The sequence below is a fragment of the Lepidothrix coronata genome, unplaced genomic scaffold (assembly GCF_001604755.1).
Source record: "Lepidothrix coronata isolate B3197 unplaced genomic scaffold, Lepidothrix_coronata-1.0 Scaffold36, whole genome shotgun sequence".
Lineage (NCBI taxonomy): Eukaryota > Metazoa > Chordata > Aves > Passeriformes > Pipridae > Lepidothrix > Lepidothrix coronata.
Window position 1 is genome coordinate 242,979 of NW_016690216.1, and position 14,579 is coordinate 257,557.

The following is a 14,579-nucleotide window of genomic DNA, read 5'->3' on the forward strand; positions in this document are numbered from 1 at the left end:
AAGGGTAAAGTAAATGACAGATAAAACCAATGAGACCCATCCATTTTGGAGAATGAGCCAAATGTGAATAGAGCAGAAAAAAGGTTAAAGTCTGCAGAAGTTTGAAAGCTAATGTGCAGCTCTGGGCACAGGTTTCTACATTTCTTGCACTTTATGCTTCTCCCTTCTGAATCCTTCTGCTGGCAAGTATCATACATTGTTATCAACTTCTGTGTTACCATGGAGAAAAAGAGAGACAGGGAGAGAATAAATGAAAAAAGACAATGATGAAGAACAATTTATTTAAAAAAAAAATCTTAGCTTTTAGAGACAATATTTGTCTTTGAAGGTACAATGGAATCATTCAAAACCAGCTCTTTACTTTTAATGGAAAATTGGCATTAAAAAGTATTTTTAAAGTAATACCATAGCAGAAAGGTACTTCTGAAGAAATTCCTTGCAGCTATGGAGTTATGTAACTGTTTTGTGGAAAGATGCTAAAAAGATATACAATGGTTCTCTGGGCTTTTTGTCTTCAAGAATTCTCAACTGAATTTCTTTAGTTCCAAAGTAAGAAGGCACTGGGCATTTGTTGCTATTTATAAATATAATTTCTGCAAATGTAATCTTAGATCTGAAAAGAAAAATTATATTCTTTCTGGTTTGAGTATCACTACAAACAGAAAAAGGGCTGAAAGGCACGTTCTGTTCCTAATTTACCTCCATGCAGTGCCATAAAATTCAGATAATCCAGAATGCAAGATACAAGCAAAAATCCATTTTGCACTGATATCTGCACTAATACTTCAGTGAGTATGAAAAGAAAGAGGAGTCAAAATCGTAGAATCAGAGAATCAACCGAGTTGGAAAAGATGTCCAAGATAATCAAGACCAATCCTTGATCCAACACCACTGTGGTTACTAGACCATGGCTTTAAGTGCCACATCCAGTCTCATCTTAAAAACCTCCAGGGACGGTGAATCCACCACCTCCCTGGGCAGCCCATTCCAATGTCTGATTACTCCCTGTAAAACATTTCTTCCTAATATCCAACCTAAACCTCCCCTGGTGCAGCTTAAGGCCGTGCCCTCTTGTCTTACTAATAGCAGCCTGGGAGAAGAGACTGACGCCCACCTGGCTCCAACCTCCTTTCAGGTAGTTGTAGAGAGTGATGAGGTCTCTCCTGAGCCTCGTGTTCTCCAGGCTAAACAACCCCAGCTCCCTCAGCCTCTCCTTATAGGACTTGTGCTCGAGTCCCTTCACCAGCCTTGTTGCCCTTCTGTGGACCTGCTCCAGGACCTCAACATCCTTCCTGAACTGAGGTGCCCAGAACTGGACACAGTACTCCAGGTGTGGCCTCACCAGTGCTGAGTACAGGGGCAGAATCACTTCCCTGGACCTGTTGGCCACACTGTTCCTGAACCAGGCCAGGATGCCATTGGCCTTCTTGGCCACCTGGGCACACTGCTGGCTCATGTTCAGCTCTTCTTTTTGAAGAACTCTTCTATTTGATAAAATACGTATGGTTCTTACTCAAAGTAGACAAAGATGTGACGCACAACAAGGTTCTTGGCCTAGAATGAAATCAAGCTTCATGGTGCAGTGAGATTACCAGATCAGAAGTTCTATTACTTCCCATGGGAATCATGCCTTCTCTTGTCAGCATACTTATAAATCATAGAATCATAGAATCATTTTAGTTGGAAAAGACCTTTAAGTTCATTGAGTCCAACCATTACCCTGACAATGCCAAGTTCACCATTAAACCATGTAAACACCTACAGGGATGGTGACTCCACCACTTCCATAGGCAGCTTATTCCAATGCCTGAACATCCTTCCAGTGAAGAAATTTTCCTTAATAACCAATCTAATCCTCTCTTAATAACCAATCTAATCCTACAACTTGAGGCCATTTCTTCTTGTCCTATGTCTTGTTACTTGGGACAAGAGACCAATCCACATCTCACTGCAACCTCCTTTCAGTTGTAGAGAGCAATATGGTCCCACTGAGCCTCCTTTTCTCCAGGTTGAACAACCCCAGCTCCCTCAGCTGCTCCTCACAGGACTTGTTCTCTAGACGCTTCACCAACTCCATTGCCCTTCTCTGGACATGCTCCACTGCCTCAATGTCTTTCTTTCTTGTAGTGAGGGGCCCAAAACTGAACACAGGATTTAAGGTGGGGCCTCAAATGTGGTGTACTCAGCACTGCAGAGTACAGGGGGAGTGCTGAGTACAGGGGAACAATCACTGCCCTGGTCCTGCTGGCCACAGTATTTCTAATGCAAACGTTGGCAAGTGCTTGCATTTGCCTGAAATTCTGCACCAATAAATTTTTCTATTTAAAATATTGCATTTGGAATAATAACTATTTTATTGGGAAATAAGCACTGCGAGTTTGACTAGAGTGTTTTACTAAGGTTGGGCTCAATGAGCATACGTTGATTATCATGTCACACACTGTAGCTGATAGGTCTGGTATTTGTTGAAACACCACATTCATCAGGTGATGAAGCCCTGCAATAAAGGGAAACTAATGGAAGCAATTAAGAAAGAACACCTGTTGGTGGAAGACTGCAACCCCTACATTGACCATAGCCAGAAATTGTTCCCAGTTGTTATTCACAACAATGGAAGACCCCTGGGCTGTGAATGCAGGCAAGATGGACTGCAATAAAATTTGCAAATGAGTTTTCACATTGTCCCATAAAATTCTATGACTTTGTCAATCTGTGTTGACACAGACCAATACATGGCTAAGCAAAAAATGATGGAAGAAAGGTCCTAATTGCTGTTGTTGGTGAAAAGTATCTTTGCACTTCTGAAGAACCTGGGTCCAAATTTTCCATTTGTCACAAATCGGTCTGGGTATATTTGTTCTGTTCTATCCACTGGTGGAAGTTTAGCCTTATGAAACAGGTTAGGTCATCTAGCATTCTCTGTTCCACATCCAGGACCACACAACAAAGTTATTTGCTGCCACAGCAGCAAAGTTGTAAGGAAAATATCTTTCTACACTGCATGGCATTAGCCAGCAGATAACACAGAATTGCCCATTTTACTAGCAACGCATTTTACTTGTTACCTGAATTATTGATATGAACTGTCCACAGAAGTATTACCTTTTGACTTTAAGAACTAGAGGTATTGTTAGAAAGAGTTATTCAGGTAAAAGCATGTGCTTCTCTTCCAGTTCTCAGTTGGACAATAAATATTTGGCACACGTTTTAAATCCTCAGCTTTCCCTGTGAAAATAAGGAAGGGCGGGAGATGTAGTAACAGTATTAGAGAGGGAGGAAGGGTTGTAGGGAGAGAAGAAAAAGAGATGCTAAGAGGAGTCTGTTTGCAGTGACATCCACAGACTCAGCACACTGTAATGCATGTGAACCATGAAAGACCTATGAACATCAGATCTTCATGTCCTTCAAAGGACCATGGTGTCAGCAAGGTAGGTTGGCACAAGACCTCAGGTAGAAACCAGAGAAGTCAGTCAAATGTTGCTTTTTAAATTCTTATCACCAAAACATCACAGAAAATATTTCTCCTAGTTTATAACTGAGCAACTGTTTTTAAATTATTATTATTATTATTATTATGTAGAATGTATATTGTAATTGTTTTAGTTAGAACAGGCAATTCCCTTTCCCTTAAGTATTCTTCCCCTTACTGCTGTAGTGTAACTAAATGAGACTATTTCATGCCTCCAAAAAAGCCCAACCACAGAATGAAGGTTTAATCAATAGATTTAATTTAATTCCATAATGATGAGCTGACTCTCTTCAGGACCTAATTTTCTCTTCTCTACAGAAAGTAGAACCAAATTTTTTGTTAGTGCAACTGTTTACATACAATAAGACACAAGTATATATGTAGAAATTGATCAATTAGAAATCTATTAGAAAAATATAAATTGTAAAATAATTAAAATTAAAACAATGCTGGGTTTGCTTGAGTAGAATCTTGCACCCATAATTTAAATGTGATTTTCAGAAAGTAGATAATTACGACTACATTTCATTCTCTCTCCTCTTTTCTCCATCTCCTCTCTTTTTATTTTATTTTTTAGAAACCAGGTACAGAATAAGTTTCTGCAGATATGCTCGCAGTCTGAGATATTCAACGCGACCTTTCAATTGAGTAGACCACTTCTGAGAATAGCTTTCACTCACAATGTAGTATTCAAAGCCTAACAGTGATTTGTAGAAGAAACATACTACTTGCTCTCTGTTTCAACCAATCCAAAGCATGCAAGGCTATTCCTTGGCTGGTAGTTGTACAATTTTCACACATAAGAATACGACATCTTATTGAATTCATCTGAAACTGTGTCTTAAATTCCCACTAACATTGGACAGGAAAATAAAGGGTTCCTTGGTATAAAAGTTTTCAACAATAAAGAATTCAAACAGATTTACTGAAGGTTCTGTGATATGAATATATATATACACACATATATATATATACATATATATGTACAAGGATTTTGTGTTTCCTCTGCATTACTCTTTTCTTGTAGCAAGCTATGAAAGTGAGAAATAGTAGAAGGGAAATTAACATGTTCACCTCCTTCTCCAAATGGGGGAATTCATCATGTATTTTGTGAGATGAGACAAGTGCATAAACAGTTGAGGATGAGCCAGCACAGCACCCCTTAAACAGAAAAGTCCAGCCACATGCAGTCTGAAAAGCAGATCTTAGCAGTACACAGAGGCAGCACATGGGCAACAGGCACAAGCTGTAATGAGGAAAACTGAAATGAGATACCAGGAAACAATGGTTCCCTATGTAGGAGGTCAAAGACCAGAACAAGTCACCCAGAGAAATTGTGGAATCTCTGCCCTTGGAGATACTCACACTTGTCCAGACAAGGTACCTGATGCAAAAAGTCTCGTGTTGAACAGGGGTTTGGACTAGATAGGTGGCCTTTTGAATTAATTTCATTCCTAAAATGTTCTCTGTAGACTTTTTATGAGTCTACAGAGCTAGCTTGCAAGTTGCTGGAAAGGGGGGGAAAGCCCTGCCCCCACACTTACAATCAAGTTTCTTTAAAAAAATCAGGAACATCACCCCTTCCTTGAGTCACTGTGAAACAAATGAAAATGGTGTTTATAATGGAGCAGTCTGCCTATCTGGTCATGTGCACAAAGTTTGTTGTAGTTAGGAGGAAGATGAAGCCAAATTACTCACTGCTAATGCTTGAAATAAAAAGAGGACTGAATATGAAGCAAGAAAATAATACAAGCCCCCTCTTTTCCAGAGAGGGAGATGTATCAAAGTTCTCTGAACATGCAGCTCCATAGTGAGCTCCATGGTGAAAACATGAGTCATGATGAACACCTCTGGGGTTAATTTTTGCATGAGAATGGTTCCTGATCTCAGATAATGGCAATCATGTTTAATGATCATTTCATCAAATGGGATGGTCTTACCTTTTCCTTCTCTTTCTCTTTTTCTTTACAGAAATTCTTCTCATCAGCAAACAAACATGCAAAATAGACAGACTGATAAAAGACTGCACGGGTGCCAATAAACCTTTAACAAAACTTAACACCTTAATATACCATTAAAATGGAAAATAGCCATTTAAGTTACAGGCAGTTGTTTTACTTGAGCCACATGATAACTAAATATTCCTCCCAGAAACATTTCCAGCATAAGCTTTATTCTGAGACATGCTTGCCTTGTTTGCAGTTTGGTTCTTTTGTCTCATAAAGTGCTAATGACCATCATGGATAGGGCTATTTACCCAGAGGTTGTTGAATGTCATGTAAGAACTTCGGTCTTCTCTCTTGGTTTGTATCTTCCTTGGCTTAAATCTAGGTTACACCTGAACAAATAAGAACAGTTTCTTTTTAGGATCACAGGCTGGCAGCCTTATTCAAATTTAACAATTCTTTGCTCTCAGAGTGATCTCCTAAAATGTAGAGACTCTTAGCTTGTTCTGCAGAGGTTGATCTGCACAGGACAAGGTGTGAGGTTAGAGCTTGAGGTGGGACATCTGGCAAGCAAGTGTGGAGCAGCACAGTACTCATGTAGGGTAAAATCATGTAGAGTGAAATTACTTCTGATTTGCTTTATGCACAGAGATCTTCCTGCATCAAATCTTGAAGAATGGCCTCAGTGAGTACTTGAGCAAACAACTAAAGCCCTGAGCTTTGATTTTCATCACATATGTGCTAGTATTTAGAAGCATATGTATTTAACATGCTGACACAGAAGTTATGGTTAAACCCTTTAGTATTCAAGACAACAGTTGTGAAACTTTTATTTTAATTTTCTGCTTATGAAAGGAAGTGGATCAGATATGAGAAGGCAGAGAAAGACAGGGAGAGGGAATATGCAGAAAATCTTAACAAAAATTATTCCGTAAATAAAAAAAGATTAATTAAGATGCTAGCCCAAAAAATAAAGAAATCTGGCAACTGCACTGCAAAGCAGCATCACAGATTTATACTAGAAATCAAAATCAAAGACTGTTTGTACATTCACATAAGACAAGGTATTCTTATGAAAGTAACAAAACTATAGAATGTGTCTATGAGTATTTTGAGTTCAATATACAAATTCATATGAAATACGTTCTTCCATTTAAATTTCTTTAGTTTCTATACTGCATTTCTGAATTTATTCTTTATGCATAATAACCAGGAATTATCTGAAAAGACCTCACAATACTGAGACAATCCCCCTAAGTTCCTGATTAGAAAGTATTTACCAGAAATTGGATTAATCTCATCTGAGCATTAGCCATGTCTAATCAGTCACTCTAGTAATTGGAGAGAATCCAGCTTTTCCAGGGCATGTTTCATCTGGTCTCTAGGACAAGTACTTTAGAATGAGCTGAGCACCACCAAAGTATGACTTACCCAATATGCTTCTGTTAGGATAGAAGGATTCCCCTCCTGGAGTCATCTAGCTCTCTTCAATGACTTCAGAGGAAGTACACACAATTATTTGTGATTCAGTGTCTGACTTTCAGGTAACTGAAGTATATGGATAGGTTAGTAAATATCCACCAAATGTTATTCCAAGAAAATTTTCATCATAGCAGTTGTGGAAAAACCAAGTTCTGTTTCCAGCGCAAAACTTAGTATCCCTAATATGAGGTTATTAGCATAATAAATATGATACAACTGAACGAAGTAACATGAAGGGGGAAATAATTCAAATTTTGCCAGGAATCATATCCAGGTTTTGCATTACTCTTTCAGTACCCTAATGTGTGGAGCCCTTTCCAATACGTCTCCTGTCCCAGTTGCCACCTACTGCAATGACTGGCAGGCAGCAATGACTCCATATGGCCTTTTCATTTCTTATTGTCATTTCTGGCATGTATCACACTAATTTTTGGCCCACCAGAAAGGTGTGGCTGTGCTGGCATACAGCAGTAGGGCAGGAAGAGCTCACTTTTGTGAATGTTGAAAAGGCCCCTCATTCTGGTCACAGTCACACTGGGCATCTGTGATCAAGCAGACTTTGTCAAAAGCCTTGGATCCACTTACTCTGGTGTCCTATTCACTGTCTCAAAAAAAAATAAAACCAAATTATTAGCAGTAGCATTTCTACTATATTATATATTCATCCCTGTAACAGTAAGATACCAAATTATTGCCCAGGTTTTGGAAATTGCTTGAAAGACTTAATTTCCTTTTGTTTAATTTAGTTGACATGTTTAGGTTGACTAAGAATGACATTTAGTATTTAGTACAGTAAAACTTAGTCTTGTGGGGCATGGGAAAAATTTATGCCAAGCATTGACAAACAAAGGAATGTATAGAAAATATCCATGTATACAACAAAATCTCAGTCTGCAGTTGGCCTAGTCATAGAGAACTACTGCTGAGAAGTCAAGGTCATTTCCAGTGTGTTAATCTCAAAGCATCAAGACAGGATCATGACTTCAGTCCGGTAAACATGGAAAATCCACATAGTTGCTGGGTAATTAAAACACTGGGTGCCCCACTGGTCATTCCTAACTCAGTTATCAGCAAGAATCTCACTAATCATAAGTCAGGGATGAGTCTGTGCATGTGCTGTACATGTGGCTTTCTGCATATGTCTGCACATCATTTCACAGGAAACTATTTCACACTACACCAGCTTGGTGAGTAGCTGTTGTTCACACCCACCAAGAAATAAGTACATGTGAGAATAGTACCTTTACAACTTTGAAATGTCCTTAGACAGACTTTTAATCTCCAGGCCATCAACCTGCTGTGAACTCTCCTCCTGACTTTTCACACTTACAGAGAACAGGAGTCAAGCAACACACCATAAGGCAATATGAAAAGACAGAAAAATTCTGGGAAGTGCAAAATTAAGTGTAAATAAAAATATGTCATCTTTTAAAAATATGCAGCTATTTCATCATATATTTAAACATAAGCATGTATATGCCGACATAAATTGGATTAGTAAATCATGTTGCAGTATACAAAATGCAAGATGATACTGATGCATTCTAACAATAGTCTTCAGTTCCATCTCCTTGGTGTCTGCTCCATATGTCATGGCTGGCACAAAAACACCAGTAGTTAAAACACCTGTGTTTTCACAGATTTCCTACTAATGTTAAGTTTAACCTCTGAAGGTCTTTTCATTCAGTCTGCTACTATTATTTGTATATTGAATGAAATATATATCTCACTTAGTAAGGATGTAGCACAACAAAGTTCCTGACCTTGGGATCTTTCAGCTCAAGGCCTTGATATGGTGCTGGTGTAAACCTTGATATCAACACCAATTGATCATTTTAGAGATGAAAACAAAAGAAGAAAAACAAAGGCAGTGCCTACTGACCTGCATCCTTTTAAAGAGGGAAAATGAAAATCATGCTGTGCAGGAGAGTTAGTATTTAATGATAACAGGTAAATGTTTGTAAATATTTATTAAATATTTGTAAATCTTGTGTCTTAATTTATGTTTTTTTCTGGTTTTGTTATTTCCTTGGTGAGATCATGGTCTACTGATCCATGATATGGAGAAATGGTCACTGGCAGGTGAAAAGCATCAATGTGAGCTAAGGATGGATTTGGAAGAAGAGGGTCTTGATGGTTGGCACAGTGGATGAAGAAGGTTGTTTCAAGGGCACATAAAACCTCACACAAAGGATAATGGGAGGAGTGCATGGATGGAGAAATGAAGTAGAACGCACTCTAGTAACGGTAAACCAGAAATAGGAGGAGGGATGAATCCAACAATTTGGACATGAAGAATCTTAGTCTTGTAAAAGACAATGATTTCAAAGGAAAAGGAAGAAACTTCAAGTCATCATCAATGGGTTGTGGCCTTCAGGAAACTGGGAGAAAGGGAAAGGGAAATGGGGGTCAGAATACTGTGTAGATCAAGCAGGAGTGACCACATTGTCAAGAGGCGAAAAAATATGAGGCAATGTAAGTATTTCAGTGAGAGAATTACTGAAAAAGTCATTTGAAGAGTTAGGTAGCTAAATTTCAAGAAAATAATTTATGGAAGGAGCATGGGCATACATCACTATGCCAGGTTAGCTTGAAACCTAAATTTCTGTCTGTGAAGAAAGGGTTTTACAAACCTTCTTCTCTTATTCTTCTGGGAGGAAGCATTCTCTGTTCCTTAGTTTGCTACAAAGGAGCTAATCCTTGATCCTAAGACCCTTGATCCTTAATATCATCGAGATTCACAAAACCCAAGGGGGAACTTCAATCCTTTTAACAAGTTAACATCAGTTTTTCAGATGAATGTTTAATTTTTCTTTTTGAGTTTACTTACAGAGGACAGTAGAAAGTTGAAAATGTAATTGCCTAACAAGGTCAGCCAGGTAGAATTTTGTTTTGCACACACTACTAAATGCCCCAAATTCTTCAGATTTACCATTTCCTTTTCCTCTGAAACTGAATCATAACACAGGTTGCACCATGAGCAAGCCAGTTTCCCTAGATGTAGCAGATACATACGACTTTTTAAATTACTTGGTTTACCCAACCTTCTGTCTAAAATGGATCTCCTCTTCCTTGTGACTGTTGCTGCTTGAATCTTCCTAGTCTGGATAGCAGAGGAAGTTAACACAACATCTCTGAACACAGTGCACAGGTGGGACAGCCCACCCAATTTAATTTTAAGAAGTCAAAATGGCAGTTGTTTCCACTGGACTTTGGACATTTGCAAAGAATGCCACTTGGTAGGACAGTTTTGGTCTACTTTAAGCAATTCACAAAAATTTCACTCTATAATTGCCTGCAACAAAATGTCACCTCCCTGTAAAGAACAATTAAGACAGGCAACACTGAACTTCACAAACAGGCTGTCTGACAATCTTGCTCAGTCAATACATGCTAGGGAATCATCATCCAAACAAACCAGACAAGCTGTCTCTTTTGACATCTGCTCTTGTTTCAGTACATGAATTATCCTCTTGGGTTATCCCATTTTCAGTTGCTTCAGCACTGATGCCATCTCATAACTTACCTATTCCAACAATTTGTCTGTCGTTTCAACTGTATGCATAAGTAAAGGAATAAATAGAAAAAATAGCCAGAGAAACATCACTGACATTTTCTGGGATGACAATTATATGATGGGAGCATGGAGGGCTACTGGTTGAAATGGATTTTTAAAAATTCTGTGTATGTCATTAATAAAAGGTTTAAACAGTCAGTACTCATAGTTTGTGAATATGTGAAGCAGTGAGATTATTCTGTTTATTGTCATTGCACTAGTAATTAATGCCTCCCCCCTTCTTTTGGCATCTTTTTTTAAACTAAATAGTAAGGATTCTGAGAGAGCACAGCATCTCTCTATTCCTCTGAACAATTCCAGGGAATGGAATTTCGATCTCTTGTTGACTTTCGGGTTCTTTTAGGACCATCATTATTTATCGTCATTAATGACATAGACAAAGGAATCAAGTGCACCATCAGCAAATTTGCAGATGACACCAAGCTGAGTGGTGCAGTTGACACACCTGAAGGATGGGATGCCATCCAGAGGGACCTGGACAAGCTCAAGAAGTGGACTCATGGGAATCTCACGAGGTTTAACAAGACCAAGTGCAAGGTGCTGCATGACCCCTAGTCACCCTAGGGGATGAACTGATCAAGAGCAGCCCAGCTGACAAGGACTTGGGGGTGCTGGTGGATGAGACACTGGACATGACTTAGCAATGTGCACTTGCAGCACAGAAAGCCAAGCGTGCCCTGGGCTGCATCAAAAGCAGCGTGGCCAACAGGTCAAGGGAAGTGATTCTGTCCCTCTACTCTGTTCTGGTGAGACCCCACCTGGAGAACTGCATCCAGCTCTGGGGTCCTCATCACAGGAAGGTCATTGACCTGTTGGAAGAAGTCCAGAAGAGGGACACCATGATAATTAGAAGGATGGAGCACCTCTCCTGTGAGGAAAGGCTAAGAGATTGGGATTGTTCAGCCTGGAAAAGAGAAGGATTTGAGGGGAACAGAAAGATTCCTCATCAAACTACACAGGCAAAACTTTTGCACACTAGGAAGTAACATTTTCTGGCAGTAGAGTGATAGTTTTTCTTAGGCCATGGCTTGGCTCAGAAAGATGGGGAATGTGTACATGAAGGATTATTTAGTAGTGTAATAGGAAATATTCCTAAGAGTAACAAAGATTCAAGTACACATGAAACCACATTATATGGGGGAATGAATCAAAGTCACAAAGTGAACCTGGCTTAGTCCAAAATCAAGGATGTGAGTTCAAGTCCACCTGTATGAGTTGGCATTACTGTAAGTTTTGCTGTAACTCTCAAGATGCACAATACCTGAAAAAGTCTCATTTGCACTGTGACTGAGAGGAGTGCCATGATCTTTCAATAGGAAAGGGTGACAGGGTTTCTGAGATGCAGTAACAATCTGGGTAATAATCCTAATTTTTAATGTTATGAGCCTCTCCATTTAATATTAAATTGTTAAAACTGAAGTGGTGCACTGATTTTTCCCAGCAGTAACCTGTGTCTAATTTCTTGATTTTTTTCACTTTGTAAATGGGGAGATTGTGCCAAACAGATCAAAAAAACCAGAGAGATCACCAGTATACCATCAAATTTCCAAAGTAAGTCACCAATAGACAGTAGAATACAAGTACCATAGGAGCGAGGACTGATATACATGGTGTATAGGAATTCTGCTTTCTTGATAGAGCATTTCCTACCCAAATCCATGAGTATGGTCCATTATGTCCCAGACAACTCCCAAAAGAGAGCTCAAATTACTGTTTAATGGGTTCCTATGAGCTCAGCAGTGCTATTGTGTAAGATAATGTCTTACCATTCTTTAACATCTGCTTTTTATATTGTTATCCCCCTTCTTCATTCTCTTTGTACTAAGAGATTTGTATTCTTGCAATTACAGAGAAGGACCAATTAATGGAATTAGACTGGAGTAAACCCCACAGATAAAACGCTTGTTTTGTTTTTTCTCCTTCTCTACAAGACAGTTAATCAGCTGAGTATTCTTCACACTCCCTTCTTATTACTTTTCCCCTTCAAGGGCATGATTCCATCCAACAGAATCAAGCAGACCTTACCGTGAAATAGGATCACAACCAGAGCAACATGGGATTCAGAGTTACAATGGAAGGACTGATGCCAAGCATTTTATTTTTGCCGCCTATGTTTTAGACGGAGGCTGACACAGTCAGACGAGGGTTTCACATCAGCGAGAGACAATTTCATTAGACATACGGATAGTGCGTTATTCCAACTGAGCCAGAGAGCAACAAGGAGTGCATTCTGCCCTCACAGGGAGAAGTACAAATAGTACGAGCTACGATGGAGCTGTAGTGGTGCACAAGTGGTCTGGGATCAGAATGGAGACAGACTTTCATTAATATCTGTGGTTTTACTCTGTTGGGTACAAATATTTCTACTGGTTCACATTAGAACATAACCTGCTAATGTTCTAGTACAGAGGAGATCAGTATTTTCTAGTGTTGCTTACCTACTTTCATTCCTAAAACCTCTGGACTTCTCTCTTGTTACTCAGTACATTTTGAGGTCTTTATTTAGCACTCTTTCAATGACATATTTGAAAAGGTTACAAAAGTCAACAAGATTTTTTCTTTTTTCTTTTGAGCCAGGACACAGATTCTTGGACTGCTACGTGGGTTGAGTTTTTACCATGCAACTATAAATGATGCAGAGCAGTCAGTCTGCATCAGAACTAGCAAAGTAATTCTCTCACTGATCATTTTACAAATCACATCAGTCTCTTTCCAGGAGGCACTGTATATTTATTTATTTCCAGTTGACACTCTCTTGAAGCCATTGCATGTGCAGTAGCTCTGGAACATGTTCTGAGCTGGGTGTTAGCCCATGAGTCCAATGGCAATTTCATAAAACAGATTTCCTCCCTTAGACAGCACAATGTTGATGACAAATCTCTAGACGTTTTTAACATTCTATTTGATGACAAGATTTCAGATTGGAAAACTACTAGGTCAGGCCTGGTTTAGGATTACATGTATCTCTAGAAAAGAAACAGGGAGTGTGAACAAACAAATGCTCAGAAATATTTATGGGCACATATATTCTGACTTGAATCTTGCTTGAACAATATAGTCAAACGCAATGTTTCTGTCCTTAGTATAACTTGAAATCCAGCCCACAAACTCCATCAAATTTTATATATTTATTAAATTGTTACTTCCTTTTTATTTTTTTCATTCCTCCCAAGGTAAATTTCTGCTTAGAGAACTTTATAGTCAGTCTTTACATAAAATGAAAGTTTATTTACCTAAATCCAAAATTACAATTTTTACCACCTTTTAATATCCTAGTGATTTTTTTTCTGTTAAACAACAAAATTTATATATTTATGATTTTCATTTTAATAGTTGTCATTTCTTACATCAAGACTCTTCCTTAGGAAGGTTAATTATTATATTCTACTGAATGTGACATGTAGTGTAATAATGAAAGTGCCTTGGTACTAGAGAATTAGAGTACTGTACACAGCTCTAGCAAACAGAATGAATAATTGAAATCCAGTGCTTTTATGCTTCACTGAAAAAAAACAATATTTCATGGCACATAAAGTTATTCAGCTTATTTGCATTCAGGTTGAATGATCACCACTGACCAAAACAGAAGCAATGATGGTACCTTGATGTAAGTGGCAAAGAACATACATAAATATTCTTAGGAAGCAAGATGTACCTGCATTTAATCAGTACTTATTAAAATTTTATTCCCTATAGTTATTCAACAGGATCTGTGGTATAAAAACATAATTACAAAAATCAGATTTGAGCTCATTTGACAACAGAAGGGTTTTATGGTGACCTATCTCCAAATGTTCCTATTTGTAATTAAATGCAGCGATCAGCAGTAAGGATTTTGAAGCTGTTTTAGTAGTTCCGCTATTCTGCTTAACATGTGGCACCCGTAATAATTAAAATGATACTAACACATGCACAATTTTATGGCCCTTATGGTGCAACCCATTATGCCAAATAAGGGCCTCTGTTTTCACAGCATACTGCACATGGTCTCATTACACCCACTTTTCTTTTCCTGTCTTCACACTAACAACTGTTAAAGTGAATCAACACACGAAACGTACTATAACAGCTTAGTGTTTATGATATGTGTGCTGTTAGTCAGTGA

The 14,579-nt window shown here is 38.5% G+C and overlaps 1 long non-coding RNA gene across 2 annotated transcripts in view; it reads left to right on the forward strand.

Moving 5' to 3' along the window:
• LOC108496104 overlaps positions 1-4,349 on the forward strand; it is a 39,885-nt gene extending 35,536 nt beyond the window's left edge. For both annotated transcript variants that reach the window (XR_001874323.1, XR_001874322.1), the window contains 2 exons: positions 3,330-3,428; positions 4,047-4,349. This is a non-coding gene — a long non-coding RNA (uncharacterized LOC108496104). The remainder of the gene's footprint in view (positions 1-3,329; positions 3,429-4,046) is intronic.
• Positions 4,350-14,579: the final 10,230 nt, after the last annotated feature.